The sequence below is a fragment of the Pogona vitticeps genome, chromosome 4, assembly GCF_051106095.1.
Source record: "Pogona vitticeps strain Pit_001003342236 chromosome 4, PviZW2.1, whole genome shotgun sequence".
Classification (NCBI taxonomy): Eukaryota; Metazoa; Chordata; class Lepidosauria; order Squamata; family Agamidae; genus Pogona; species Pogona vitticeps.
The window spans coordinates 134185012-134200156 of NC_135786.1; the positions used below are offsets into that span (position 1 = coordinate 134185012).

The 15145-nt window shown below is 40.0% G+C and overlaps 1 long non-coding RNA gene across 2 annotated transcripts in view; it reads left to right on the forward strand.

Moving 5' to 3' along the window:
* The window catches only part of LOC140706809 (uncharacterized), a 42898-nt gene that overhangs the window by 11171 nt on the left and 16582 nt on the right, over positions 1-15145 (forward strand). Inside the window, exon 2 of one of the 2 annotated variants that reach the window (XR_013544722.1) lies at positions 1833-14836. The exons of the other annotated variant lie outside the window; for it this stretch is intronic. This is a non-coding gene — a long non-coding RNA (uncharacterized LOC140706809). Of the gene's footprint in view, positions 1-1832; positions 14837-15145 lie in introns of those variants that run through there. 2 annotated transcript variants of the gene reach the window in all.

The following is a 15145-nucleotide window of genomic DNA, read 5'->3' on the forward strand; positions in this document are numbered from 1 at the left end:
CATAAATGTGTTTGTTTCTTTTACGGAGAACTAATGCAACAGATCCATATTAAAATGCTAATAGAAAACAACCCGAAATAGAAAATGGAACAGTTTACCTTTACCCCATTAACATTTTTAAATGCTATTTTGACAGAATGGCACATCACACGCCCATTAGACAGCACCGCATTGCTTTTAAAGACATTTCCGTGGCATTTCCATATTCACTGTTACCTTAAGCACTCTCCTCTTTTTGTATGTTTTATTATTGATGAAGAAAACACAACACAAGAAATAGCATGCACAGGTCTTGTGTTATCTTCCATCCATGAATTTAATTGCTATGCGTATTTCAGTGTATTTTACTGCGTGGCACATGCACTACTGCAGTCTCAAGCCTTTCCTTATATCTTTGCGTCAGATTAAATAAGTCAGAGAACAACAGGGACCCATCTCCTTGAGATGTGAACATTTTTTGGAATGAGTTAAACTCCCAGCAAAGGAACCAGTAGCCAATTTAATCCGATTAGTCCCTTCGGACAATAGATGTGCCTAACCCATTGTGGACAAGGGCTTTTACTTTATTTGTTTCTATTAACCAAGTAATCTCCACTATCAGAAAAGTGGGTTTTCGCCCCCTTCACCCCCACCCAGGCAATCAACAAAAAATAAATAAAATTGAGAAAATAGTCTAATGTGTCAATATTTATCTTTTGGCCCTAATTGTCTGCAAAGAGGACTTGTTAAGTGTGCAAAGTTTACGGTACTGGTTTATCTGTGTGCTATTGATTCTTCCTATTGTTTGGGTTTAGTGGTAGCTGCTCACAGTGTAACAAGAAGGGCAGGAACAACAGCAGAGCCATAATAGATGTATTTTAAAGGGAAAGCACTTGGACTTGGAGGCCGCACTATAATCCCAGACAGAGGGGCTAAAAAACATATTAAGAAGTTTCAATAGAAACCTTCCATCTCATTCTGGATTAATCTCTGAAGCTACAGTTGTCTGTAATGTCTGTAACACATTGTATACAGTACTCTTGCAGCAGCTTTAGCATTAACCATTTAACAACTGCAGAGTCTTTGCCTATTTCCAGTGAGCTTCCGTGTTTTTTTTTCCCCCCTCTGGCTGTGGATTATTCTTTCGGGGTGGGGTGGGGGTCACTCTGGTTGCTCTGTGGTCCAACACAGAAGTATGAGGCTAGCTGTTGGATAAAAGACCTCTTTATCAAACTATTTGTGTCCCAGGAAAATAATCACTCCTGCTTAGTCTCTGTTTGGAAGGAAGACTCTTTGGCATCCAGGAGGTTTCAATGTAACATGCAAAGTAATAAGAGGTTTTGAATAGGGAAGCGTATCTTTGTCCTCACAGAAATCCTACTTGTAGGAATTTTGATCGAGCCCAGCCCAGACGGTTATCTCAATAGGAATCAAGGAAGAAGGCACACAAGAGGAGGCGCAGAACGTGATCAATGCACAACAGCTCCCCAATAGCAGGGTAGAACTGAATGACTGTCAGACTCACCCATTGCATACTGGGATACAATTGATCTTCATATTCCAATAGGGGCCTCAAAATGGGGGGAGGGTCTTTAGTATTGGAAAGTCATCAGTGGTGGTCCTGTCACCAGTTTGGAACCGCTGCTGGTGATCCAGTGACAATTTTCCTATATTAAAAGCTCTCTTCCCCCCCCCCACCCTCCCAAGACTTAGAACCTGAAGTGGGGAGCAGGAAATTTGAAATTACATTAAAGATTAATATTGCCAGACGATGTTATCATTGCTTATGCCCAATGGAGTTGCACAACGGGATTGTCGTATTCAAAACATAACTTTGTATCTCTCTCGTATAGGTAATGTACAAGAGGGGTGGCAAGACTTCATGCTTGAACAGTCACCACAGTTTGGGACCTTGCTACTGGTTGGAGCATCTTTCCCTAAAATCCTCTCAGGCCTTGCTTCTCTGGATTGACACACTGAAGGAGGCCAAAAAGTCATCTACTTACTAGAAACAAGGTCTTCTTAATAGTGGGCCCATCCATTTGGGATGCTTCCCTGATGGAGCTGTGCCTGGCCTCCTTCCTCACAGCCTTTAAGAGGATGCTCAAAACAAAGCTGTTTATGTCTTATAGACTGATAATTTTGATTATTCATGGTTGCTATTGTTTTGGGTTTTTTTAAATTTATTAAATGATTGTTGTCATATTTGTGAATACGTGTGGTTTATTTTTTAAGATATTATTTGTGATTCATTTTATATTTATGACACTTTGGATGTAAACCACCCAGAGTAGTGCCTAGCACTAACTGGCATGATGCACAGGTGTAACAAACTAACTAACAAACAAATTTGTTTTGTTTTTCATTAGAACCCTGAGATTCACCAACTGCAGCCTGGGGGAAAAGATAAACAACTAGAATTAAAGAATTCTTGAGTTGAGGAATTTGTTTTGAGTAACAGAACTGAACTGATCTCACAGTCTTTCCACATAAAAATGTCATTCCTCCATCAACTTTTCTTAATTTCAGTGCAAGGCAGGAATTACCTTATTGCTACTGTTGGGAGCCAGAAAGCCACTTCAGATTCACATGGTCTCATTAGCAAAGATGCAAATAATGCCATTTCTGAAATGGCATTATTGCACAGAAGCAAGTGTGCCTGTAGTATTTGGTGTAGATGACAATAACATCAGAAGCTACTCTTAGAATGACAGTTCTTTCAGCGAAGTTTCAGCAGTAAATCGGTACTAAATGTGAAGCTGAAAATAACCTTAATATTCTTACAGAGTATTTGGAGATATTTCTTTCCCACAGTTCATTCTTCAACTTCAGTGTAGCATTCTTTGCTTTCTTGCTGTAATTGCTTAAGTCATTTGCTTGAGTCATCTACAAGTATCTGCTGTCTAGGCACTTTTGGTACAATACATCTAATTTACTCCTTTCTGCCTATCACATCTTAAAATCTGATAGGAGTTACTTTGTGGGTCAACAATATTCTGAAGTTGGGGTGATTGCAAAGATAACTAAGATAAAAATGTGCAAAATACTATTGGCTAAATCCACTTTAATAAATGAGGCCTCTAAAGTCACTTACACAATTGGCATCGATTTAACAGATCTACTCTAGCTGGGACTAACAGTTGGATTTAACCAATCCAATTTTAGGAATACTGTATCTTATAGGTATATTAAAAGATGAATCAGTGCAGTACAGTACACAGAATTATGGGCTAGGAGACCTCGGCTAGAATTTCCACTTGGCATCCCTGATAAAACCACTCCTTAAATATATCACATCACTTGAAAATCTTTTTATACTGGCCATACATTGGATGTGACTTGATGGCACATAATCATCGTAATAACAATGTTAGAAAACAAGGCAGGAATAACATCACAAAAGAATGAAAATGGAGAAGTGTGAAAGAATTGAATTGTGGCAATTAAGTTTTTTTGGAATGCTTGGAGAGTAATAGTTTGGGTGTTCATTCAAATTTTAGTACAGTACTTCCATCTTTTACCATATAGACACAAAGTTATTGCTTGTACATGCATGGCCGTTGCTGATGATTGTGACAACAGTTGGGCAAATGGCCCATTATGAATATTATCATCGCAAGTACAACTTGCATATTAACTGACATCACTTCAAATCAAATGCTTCTCAAAGGAGAGTTTAGACTTTCCAGCTATCTCAAGTACAGTATAAAGTAATCAAGTAATGTGCATGAATTTATTTTGTTTGTTCCATATTCCTTGATATGTTTTCATCAGTCTAAGAGGGTCTTCTCTGTGGTGGTGTCCCTGTTGGTAGATAGCCCTCCCTATTGAGCCTGGACTGATATCAAGACTGCTGTCAATTCAGCATGAGGTTGACGATTAATTGCTTGAACATTTGGAAAGATCACAACAGCTTCTGTTCAGTTTGTCCTACTGTTTTGTGACCTCAAATTTATTGTGATGCCTTATGTTTTTATAGTTACATTTTTTATTTTTATAAAGCAGCATATTTGGTTTTTATGCTCTATATATTACATACAATAAATGGCAGGTTACAAATGTTTTTAATAAATAATAAATAGTGTCCTAATCTTTTTTGCACATTTTTGCCCTGTTTCAGATGTTCTGAACTTCTGTTTCTGTTATTTTACATCTGTTGTTGTTTATTCAGACATATCAGTAATTGATGGTCCAGTTCATCAAGAGATGAACAGGCATATGTGAACTAAGTCTCAATCTGAACTGTAACCAGACGCATCCCACTACTTCACTAAGGTTTTGCTTATGACCCAGTTTGTGTGGACCCTACTGCCCACCGTAGCACTATTTTTTTTCTGTATCTTACACATGGGTGAGCAATTACTTTTCTCCTCTCCCTCCATAGTTCTATTTCCTGTCTATGTGATTTGACTTCTTGTGAAAACATTCTCCAGACTTTGGTGCCCTACTCAACTCTGACCGCAGTACGCAGGCCATCCACTGGCTAGGAATGGCACATTCTTTCCACCAGAGTTTAGAAGTAATCAGGCCACAACAAAAGAACAATGAATAACAAAGAAGACAAAAATGTGGTGGTGCCTTAAAGACTAACTGATGTATCTTGATATGAGCTTTTGTGGACAAGCCCCTTTCCTCAGATGTAAGATTAGTCCCACTCTTAAATCTGAGGAAGTGGACGCTGCCATTGGGGGCTTCTACTTTTTTCAAGCCAGAGCAATTTGAACAGTGTCTTTCCCATGTGATCAGTTGTTTTCTTCTCCAATAGAATGAGGGGGCATGACTGTGGATGATATTCTGGTGATATACTAAGCTGAGTGTGATGTTTTGGACAGCGAGAACACTCAGCCCCATGATCTTTCTCCCTAAGTATCCTGAAGTTCTTTTTTTTAATTTTAAAAACAACCACATTTTAGATCATTTTATCACTGCATTGATATATTAGTTTAGCACTAGATCATCTCTTTAGGGATTTAAAAAAGATAAAAATTGATATGAAATAGAAACAATTCTGATAAACCACAGCAATTACTATCATCATCATCTTAGCACTGCAGAGCTCAAAAGGGCCCTATAGATCACTGAGTCCATCCCCTGTCAGAAAGGCAAAGTGGGGGATCAACCAGAGAGCTAATCCAGCAGTTCTAGCCCCCCCCCCCCAATGGTATGTGTGTATGTGTTTGTATATTATGGAAAGCCTTGGGAATCTGTTCCTTTTCCTTAATGCAACACTTTTAAACAGCCCACCAGCTTTGCTCTGAACCATAAAAGGAGAACCAAGGACCAACAGAGGACAAGATCAAAGAAAGGTGGTCGAAATCAAACCGATCCAGATCCACACCACCAAACTTCTGTGGTGTGGATCAAATTGCATCATACTGAGGGGCAAGTGTGGATGCTGGCACTGAAATAATCTGTGGTTTCTATGTGATCACCTAATCTGAATAGAAACATGAAATAGGCTGTCAATAAAGCTGTAGCAAAGCCCAGTCGCTCCCATTTGACTTGCCATTGTAGCTGCAGCCAAAGTTAAGTGATTCCTCATTCAAAGCTATTGTAATCCAGGCTCCCAGGTCTAGCAATTGAGTTGAAGAACTGTAGGAACATTCCATTGTTTGTTGGGTCCCAAACTAAAGGAGTACAGGAGTCTGATCCTGGTGATCCAGGTTCATATCCTAATGGACTAGATTGCTTGCAAGACTGGCCCAAGATATTTTCCTGCCTGAGGCAAACAGTTGCTCATACAGAAACTGATTGCTCCAGCAGTTGAATCTTCATTTAATATCAGCCTTGGGGAGCATATTCCACTACACCTGAGAATAGGAGAGCAATTTAGGGTTTAGAACAGGTTGTGTGGCACACACAACTCCGTTCACCAAGAGAAAGGAAGGACTATGAAGATGGAAAAGGGCAGCCAGAAGGCTTGAGTGGATTGTAGCCCCTTCTCCAACAATTGATTCCTGAGGGAGTTGCCTCACTGTATCTAGTGGCATTTCTGGGCATAATTGTGTGGGCATAAGGTTAGTAGGAATGACTACTACTAATCTGAATGTGTGGGAATTAATACCTCCTATTTTATGAGTCTGTCCTACAACTGCGAAAGGATTGATTGGCAAAACCCATGTAGCTGTCCTAATGAAGAGCTATATTCTTTATGGGTACTTCCAGCTGAAGCTCTGTTGTGTAGTTTCACTGCCTCTTTCATGGAAGTGTAGAAGTGTTTGCTGTCCAGCTCTTTGGGTATAAATGGAAGAACCCCATCTAGAAGAATGCTAGGGTTATGTTTCCATTTTGTGTTGTACAGGAATTGCCAGAGAACACCTGATCTATTATGCTTCAGATTCTCCCACATTCTGCTATGTCATGTCCACAGAAGAGGCTTGAATCTCCTCTCTTTTCTCTCATCTCTCAATATATTTTTTTGATCATCCTTCCAATTTCAGACAATAAAGGAGCTTGATCAACATACCTTTGGATGTACATTTTCATGGCTAAAAACTAGGAATTTTTTTAAAAATGACAAATCCTATAATTGTCCCTTCTGGGAGTCCCACCTGCAGGATCCAAATCTTACTGATACTTAAATTGTGCCCACTTGGGAGTCCTTGCTGGGAAGCTTCATTTTCAACCTGGAGGTCAGGCCTGTCCAAGGAATGAAGCCTGCCAACATGGCCTTCTCTCCAGATAAGCACTATTTAGGTGTCCATAAGGCTTGTCTTCCACATGTGGGACTCCCAGAAAGGAAAATTGTGGGATTTGTAATTCAAAATTCAAAAGGCTCATCTCTGCTAAAAAGATAAGGTTTGGATTCTCCCTATCCTGTGGAACTGTAGCTCCTTTTCTGTTTACAGCTAACCAGAAATACTGAAATGAGGTTAATGAACACCAACACTTGTGAAATTTCTGACGTTCTGTATTTTTTGTTTGAAGGAAAATATTGGACAATGAGTGGAAAAATACAACAAGCAGACTGATACTAAGGCATGACAAAGAGCTCTCAATGCCCCAACTGACATTTGACAATAAACACCCATGTCAGAAACATCTGTGGGGAAAAAACGCTCCTCTGAAATAGGATCTGGAAATTTTCTTGCAAGGTGCATATTTAGATTTTTGTTATCTGTTTCACTGGCTAACATTTGAAAGTCCAGTCCAACACTTTTTTCTGAGGCTTGCAAGTTTCTCCCCACATACAATATTAGCTACCAAAGTTAACCAGACTGGCATTTATATCTTGCTTCTGGATTAGTGGAAGGGTACCCGGCTAGCGTAGACCAGCAGCATGGAACACAGAGCAGTCTTCTATAGCAGGTGGCAACAGCTAGGATGAGATGATGGTGCTACTCGCTGCGCATCATCACCCACTTTAGGCTCTAATCTTGCTCCAAAGGAATGGGAAGACTGGCCCTGTCAGCCTGAAACTTATTTTTATATTCTTTCTCTGTGGATTTCAAAACACTATAATATTAAACCATTATTTAATAGTATTCAAAATAATTCTGATTTTTCTCAGTGAACCTCTCAACGACTCTATTATTGTGAACATTATTCATTGCATAATGAGAAAAATCATGTCTTACCTAAGTGTACTTTATTCATGGCACGAGTAAGATTTTAACCAGAGTATTCTATTTTCACAGTCACTATACAAAGTTGTATCTCAGAAAGAAAGAAAAGGGGTGGGGGAATGGGTCCTCAAATGCTGTTCTCTTATTCTACAAGAAAAAAAATTGTCTAGAGCTTTGCTGAACACAAGCAGGCCAAGTCATTTGCTACTGAAAGGAGTAATGGACGAACAGTGTTGCCAAACAGATGGTAATTTATTGTCTTCACTGTTGTTTTGATTTACTGGCGAGCTGACAGCACTGTATTTCCTTGAATGGATGTTTCAGTCTTTATTTCTTTGTTTTTAGCTGTACAACATGGGTGGCATAATTTGCAAGGGGCAAGCAATTGTTGAGAAGCAATAACTACATTCCACAGTTCTCTTGGTGCTACTTATTGTCCAAATCAGATTTTGCTGAAATTTTGAATTTAACAAAATTCCTGGATTTTTTTTTTAAAAATGGTTGAATTCATATTTGTTTTAGTTGTTGTTGTGTGCCATCAAGACACCTCTGGATCATGGCGACCCTATGAATGAGTGCTCTTCAAAATGTCCTGTCCTCAAACACCCAGCCAAATTCATATTTGGGCATTCTTAAATGCCTGTAAACCTGGCAGCTCACAGATTAAAGCTCTAAGCCACATATTTAAGTTTTGACAACAATTTGGCTACCTCAATTGCAAATTGCCATTATTTCGTGCCTGGCTTCCTATGCTGGACTATAAATTGTCTACTTTATTGCCTTGGGAAACATTTGGTGGCATTTTTAATCTGTGACCAGCATGCGGCCATGCTACAGCTAAAGGAAAGCAATTGTATAGCCAACTGATTTTAACTGGAGAACTAAACAAGCACTTACATTTTTCCCACTGAAATAAGATAAACTCCAGGAGAGGTGAGGTAAAGGAGGAGCTGAGTTAAAGCAGAATCAACCTTCCTTCAGAGCACATAGTTACAATGCTAGCATAAACCTGGGCCAGACTGAAGTGACTTCTCAGTAATTTCCAGTATCTGGAGGCTGGAAGGAATTTGGATTCAGCACATTTCAGCTATCCTTGGACACCTTAACTAATTAGAAGTGAGAAGTCAAGTATGACTTTTATAAATGATTGGAACCTTGATACATTGCTAATGGCTTACAATGCATTTGTACCTTTTTGCAAGAACATGCTTTCAAAGGAAATTAAGACAAGCCTTATTGCTTCAGCCTAAAGGCCTGTATTGTTCAGCCTTCTGCTCATTCTGTGGTTAGCTAGAAGCCCATGGGAAGCTCATAAGCAAGAGTGCTATGACACTTTCCCATTAAGGTCCTCTAGGAACTGCTACACAGAAGCAAACTCCCTCTAATATCAAATGCATTAGCTAGTAGACACTGATGACGCTAATCCTTAATGCATCATGTGCATTTTTTTTAATAGCACAACATAGTGGGAGATGGGTATAATAACTTAAAAACAGTTATTGTGTTACAAATGTTACATATGGGGCAAATATAGGAAACAATGAGTTGCAGGTAATAGTGAAGGAATTTGAGCAGTACAGTACTCTTTGTTTCATTACAGTCCATTGAATTTCACTGCAGATACAGTATTTTCCTTATCATCCTGTTTCCTGTTGTATCTTCTTGCACGTTCCTTTCAAACTGACTGGCACTCCTGTCTTGCTTCCCTCTGAGCACTGAGCACCTGAAATATAAATGGAAATGCTGAAGGGGAAATCTAGTCACCATAACATGAAGGGACACACCCATTGTTGCTTTGATTATGTATTCTGCGCCCTCAAGTCAGAAGTGACCTTAATAAGGCTTTCAAGGTAAGTGAGAAATTTTAGGACTGGTTTTACCAGTTCCACTCCCCCAGTGAGTTTTCATGGCCAACTGAGGATTTGAACCCTTTTCTTCAGAGTCCTAGTCCATCACTCTGTCCGCTACACCAGTGGTCCCCAACCTTGGGCCTCCAGATATTCTTGGACTACACTTCCCAGAAGCCTTCACCACCACCTCTACTGGCCAGGATTTCTGGGAGTTGAAGTCTAAGAACATCTGGAGGCCCAAGGTTGGGGACCACTGCGCTACACCACATTGGGTCCTGCCTCAATAAGTCACAAAATAAAATATACCATGGCTGCCCTGCGGCTTTTGTGGTCGATATTGAAAAGTTTCAAAAGGGGGTGGGAAAGTCCGTGTTCCTTCCTAACCATGACCTTCCTGGGTGTTTTGCGGTATGGAAAAATACACTTGCTCATAGCATTTCATGGGTGTTATGTTGAAACAAGGTATGCAGCTTTACATGCTGAAACATCTACTGTGATGTTCTCTTTCTGTACACCAACCAGCAGTGTGATAATATCTTCATCTGGTTTCCTCCAGTGTTGCCTGCATTACCTTTCTGAAATAAGGGCATGATAAAGGTACATTTCAAAAGCAACATAACAATTGGAAACGACAGTACAAGCAATGTTTCCTTGTTACTATTAGCAACTTCTAAATGGCATTTTAATTTAAAGGCATTTTGTATGGAATATTTTTAGTTTTCTGTCATGTTCTTATTAATTCCAGGTTTGGAAAAAAGAAGTAATGGAAAACTAACAAAAAGCAACTAGCAGCACAAAGAATTATTATGCAACAAGCTTTTAGGGAATGCTTAGGATGTTAGTGACACCAGATTACTGTACTTTTCTGGGTTTGTAAGATGTTGCATCACAAATTACTTCCAAATAATAGTTTCCCAAGTGCTAAGAGGATTCTGAGATGACTTGAACAATAACTGTGGGCCTTGGCTGTCATAACAGCTCAGCATCATCTGAGTCAATCACGCCCATCTAGTCTTGAACATATTCGTTTCAATGTGGTTTGTCCTGTATGAAAAACTATAACCTTTGAACAGCCTTCTGATGTCTTTTACCACTGTCACGTATGTCAGACAAACTGGCAGCTAACTGAGTACCATCATGGGTTTCTGTTCAGACAGCCAGGAATGAGGAAGTCTGAGATAAAGAGCCAGAAGCACATCACATAATTTACTGATTGATGTTGTTGTTGCAGACTGCAGTGATTTTCAAACTGGATTCTGGGTACACAGTCTACAGTGTATTTCAAGGTACCTGCCAAGCCTAGAAAGTCCAATTCTTCTTAAGTCTATATTTTGAGAGGAAAGAATTGTAATGATATTGTGATTATGGGCACACTGTGTTTAATGTAAACTATTGCTAATCTTCTGATTGAGGAACCCCTGACAAGCTTTCCAGGAATGCCACAAGAAATCACCCATATATCATACACTGTGTTAATGTGTGAATGGCCAGAGAGCTATATTTTAAAACCTATTTCAGTCAGGCATAGAGAGCCCAAAATTTATTATCACCTAATCCTGTTAAGATTTTCTGCACTGTATGTCAAAACAATGGGTCATTGATGTGTGTACTAATTACTTCTGTCTGTGTCATTGTGTGTACATTTTATATGCTGGCCATGACCTTTTAGTTAATGACTTGACATTATATTCATTGACCTGAGAGGGATTGAATTCAGTAGCAGTCACTCAAGAATTGAATTACAGATTGTCTTAATTGGTCTCTTACTTAAATGTGGAGGAAAAACAGGAATTTACCACATGGATTCTCTCTCTCTCTTTTTCCTTTCTTTTTCTTCTTCTTTTTTTGCATAAGATGTTCCTCAGGCCTGTGTATATATGGGCTAAGTACAGACCCACAACTAACTGCCACAGTTCTTGTATTGCCCCCAAATGGTCTGTACGAAGACATGGCCTTTGAAATAATTTAGTTTTCATCAGTTATTTTGCCATTGTGTTTTTCTTTTTTCTTTTTACTGGGGTTGGAGTAACAAAAAAGCATGGGTAAAATGTGATAAATAAATAATATAATACAAGGTAAGAGGAGGTAAACAAGCAGGAAACAGACATTCCCACCAATGCCAGAACATGTAAAACTTTTCCCATGTAACCTCCTCCCTCAAAAATATTTCACCTGTCATCCCAATAGGCAAGGTCCTTTAAAAAAAACAACAACCCAGAGAGAGAGAGAGAGAGAGAGAGAGAGAGAGAGAGAGAGAGAGAGAGAGAGAGAGATTGCACTCTCTTTCTCTCCATGTTAAGAAGTGGCTCTTTTCTGTTTGCGGATGTGATTTAAACAGCCTGTTACAACACAAGTGTGGCCAGCCACTCTTTCTCCTACAGTCAGCTCCCCAACAGGCACAGGATATTTGGGGAGCCAGTGATATCAGTGAAGATTAAATGAGCATAATTCTCAGCCCTCTCTGTGTTACTATTTCTGCAGGCAATGGGGAAGGTGGTGAAAGACTGGCTGATATCTGATGGATACGATATTTGAATTATTCCAGTGTAATATTAATTTGCCAAAACTGTACAGAAGATTCTTTACTTCCTGTGTTGAAGTTAAAAATGCAAATGTTATTAGTGCCCTGATCGTTGATAAGAGTGCTTTTTGTGCAGTGCTTTAACCTCCATTAGGGGGGATTAGGAGGACACAACCGCATTGGCATTTTGTAAGTGTCGCTATGACAGCACTTGCTGCACAAATGGCTGGCTGTCACACTGAGGTTTATCGCTGTTTTTTTCCCCTCCGAATGCAGACTAATAAACCCAGAAATTACAATTGCCTCCCTGCCGAATCTGTGATAGGCGGAAATAATGATATCAGTGGCCCGCTAATCTCCTTGCCTCTGCGCTTGGCACTAGCCTATTGAGGCACCTGTCACCCTCCGCTTTGATGAGGCGAATTCAATCTCAGCACTGTAATGACAATGGAGCCATTTTCATGTTGGGAAATGATTAGGGAAAGGGTGTGCCTGCTCTGGCATGGCGAGTGTAACCGGGCACTTCGCCCTGCGAGGAGGACTCATGCCAGCTTTCTCTCCAGAGAAACACCAGATGAGGATACAGCCGAAGCTGTTCACCTTTGCTTCCATATGTTCCTATGCTGCCGATTGCTGGATGTTGGGGCAAACAACTGTGCCTAGTTGTTACCTCATGCCTGCCTGTCAGCTTCCCAAGGCATCTGTCTAGCTGCTGAATGCTGAACTAGAGGGACCCCTTCCTCTGATCCAGCAGGGCAATTTTTTTTTCTTTGTTGCCAAGAAGAAGGCGCTTTGTATCTCCAAGAACCACAAGAGCTCAGAATGAACTAATTATTTCCAACTAAGCAGACTAATCTTTTGACTTTTAATCTAATAAGGGCCAAACACCATTGATATGGGGGCTTCATTGGGTTATAGTTAGTGTAAAAGTTTCATACAACTGTAATATGTTTACTCATTTTAGCTGCTCTCTTTTGCCTGGGCAAAAAAGGCACAGAAAAGTCTTAGCCATGGCCAGGATGAAGAGAGGGGGAACTGACTGTGGCAGCAAGAGTGGTGTGTGCTTTTATGTTTTAAACTCCCTGGCTGCAATGCCAAAATGAAACGGCCACACAGGTATAGCCAGGAACAGAGTAAGGCGAGCACAGTGTATGTGTGCATTGGGATGTTGGTGAATCCAGGTGTGGTGTTGAGAAAAAGCAAGGTGTGAGAGGATGCTAGAGCTATCTATACAGAAGAGGAAAGAAGAGGAATCAGAGTTGGAAAAATGAGGGTGGAAGGATCTGAAGAAGTTACCACTCAACTTTTACAAGCAAAGCCATAGTGATAGAAAGGAAGTAGGAGTATTCACATAATTCCCTCTCTTTGCATGATGCGAGTGGATTTCCACTTTTCACTATCCGTCCTTTTTATACTTGTTTGGGAATTAGCAGGTATAGCTATGCAGTGGTGCAAAAATGTTCTGCATATCAGAGGCACTTGAAATATTTCTGATTAAGATATTCTCCACCTTTGATTTACTAACTTGGCAGCCACTTATTGCTCTACTACACAGTTGCACTGGATTAGTGTCCTCTAATTAAGGGCTTGTCTACCCAGGGTCTTTTCGAGCAGGCCAGCGTGGGCTAAATAGGGTAGCAGGGTTCTCGTAGAGGTGTGATGTGCCATTTAGTAAGATCCTCACATCCAAATGGTATAGCTGAGCTCACGTGCCCCTATCTGGTATGGCTCCTTCAAGTAGGAATTTGACATATTGTGAAGGGGCTTAAGAAGAGAGCCACTTCAGGACACCTGCCAATTAAAAACTTCCTCTGCTCCTTGGCAGAGGGGCAAAGGAAGTGAATTTTGTAAAGACTCTGTTTGAGCAGCAAAAATGTGCTGCATCTCTCTCTCTCTCTCTCTCTCTCTCTCTCTCACTCACTCACACACACACACACACACACACACACACACACACACACACACACACACACACACACACACACACACACACACACACACACACACACACGAAAATAGGTACATGTATAGCTTTGTTTTAAAAAGCCAGTCAGGAAATTGTTCACTGACTGTATTCCCCCCCCCCCCAAAAAAAAGGACTACACATTTTATAATAAAATTGTTAGCTAGGGATGCTGGATCAAAAATGAGTGAAAGCTATCAGAAGCTGGAGAAGTAAAAAAATTGGGATGATTTACGTCTGTAGTGTGTATATCTGTCTGCTTCCCCACAACTCTTCCTCCAAGAGTGTCATCTCCCTCTCCCCAAAGCAAGACCACAAATCAGGCAAAGTACCCAGGCAACAACAGAAGTGACAACTCAGACTTCCAGAACCAATTAAACCACCCTATCATATAAGACTCTAACAACTTACTTTGTTAAAGCAAAAACATAATGAAAGAGAAAGGCAATCAGCAAATCAACTATGTCTTAAATATATGTGCATGTTTACTTTCCAGTAATTGTGCATAGGACTAAAGTTTGGCAAATTTTATTCTTGCATAATAAATCAGGCTACTTCTTAACAACAAAATAAGCTGTGGACACACAGCCACAGCATAAGTATTTATTTTAACACATAGAGAATTTTATTTTAACACATAAAGAATATGTTTTCTTTTGAGGCATTATTTTAAAATGTTGACAAAGTGATGCTTTACCCCTCCCCATTTTTTTTTTTGTTTAACACATTATTCCAAGGGCTGATTCTGAGTGGAACTGGATGAAAGTGCATTGGGCAGGGCCTTCTTGTGTTCTGTACTTTGTAAGGTGCTAATCCTATATTATTGCATGATATTAAAATATTGTTATATAGTTGTGCCTGGAAGTGACCGGCTGGTCCCAGATACAGTAATCCTTTTCAGCTCTGTAGCCACAGGATGTCTAGGAGAGAAGGGAGGGAGTGAAGTTGAACATTCCTAAGCAACTTTTTGTCCTCTGGCTGATGTTCTCTAATTTCATAGAGTCCAAGGCTCTTGTTACAATATACACAATATAACAAATCAGACACAGCATTGGTGAAGTTCAGTGTCTAATTTTAGAGGCCAAGTGAGAACCTTTGACTTTCCATGGGTTATTCTTCCCTGAATGATATTTTCTAAAGCTTGTCTTGGCTCTTGTACAAGCCATGCTGATTGCTGTTTAGCAGCACTTGCTCTTCTATACATTTTTAAAGTTCTACCTTTTGGTATAGCTTCAAGGATCGGTTTGGATTCCTTTCTAAAATTTGG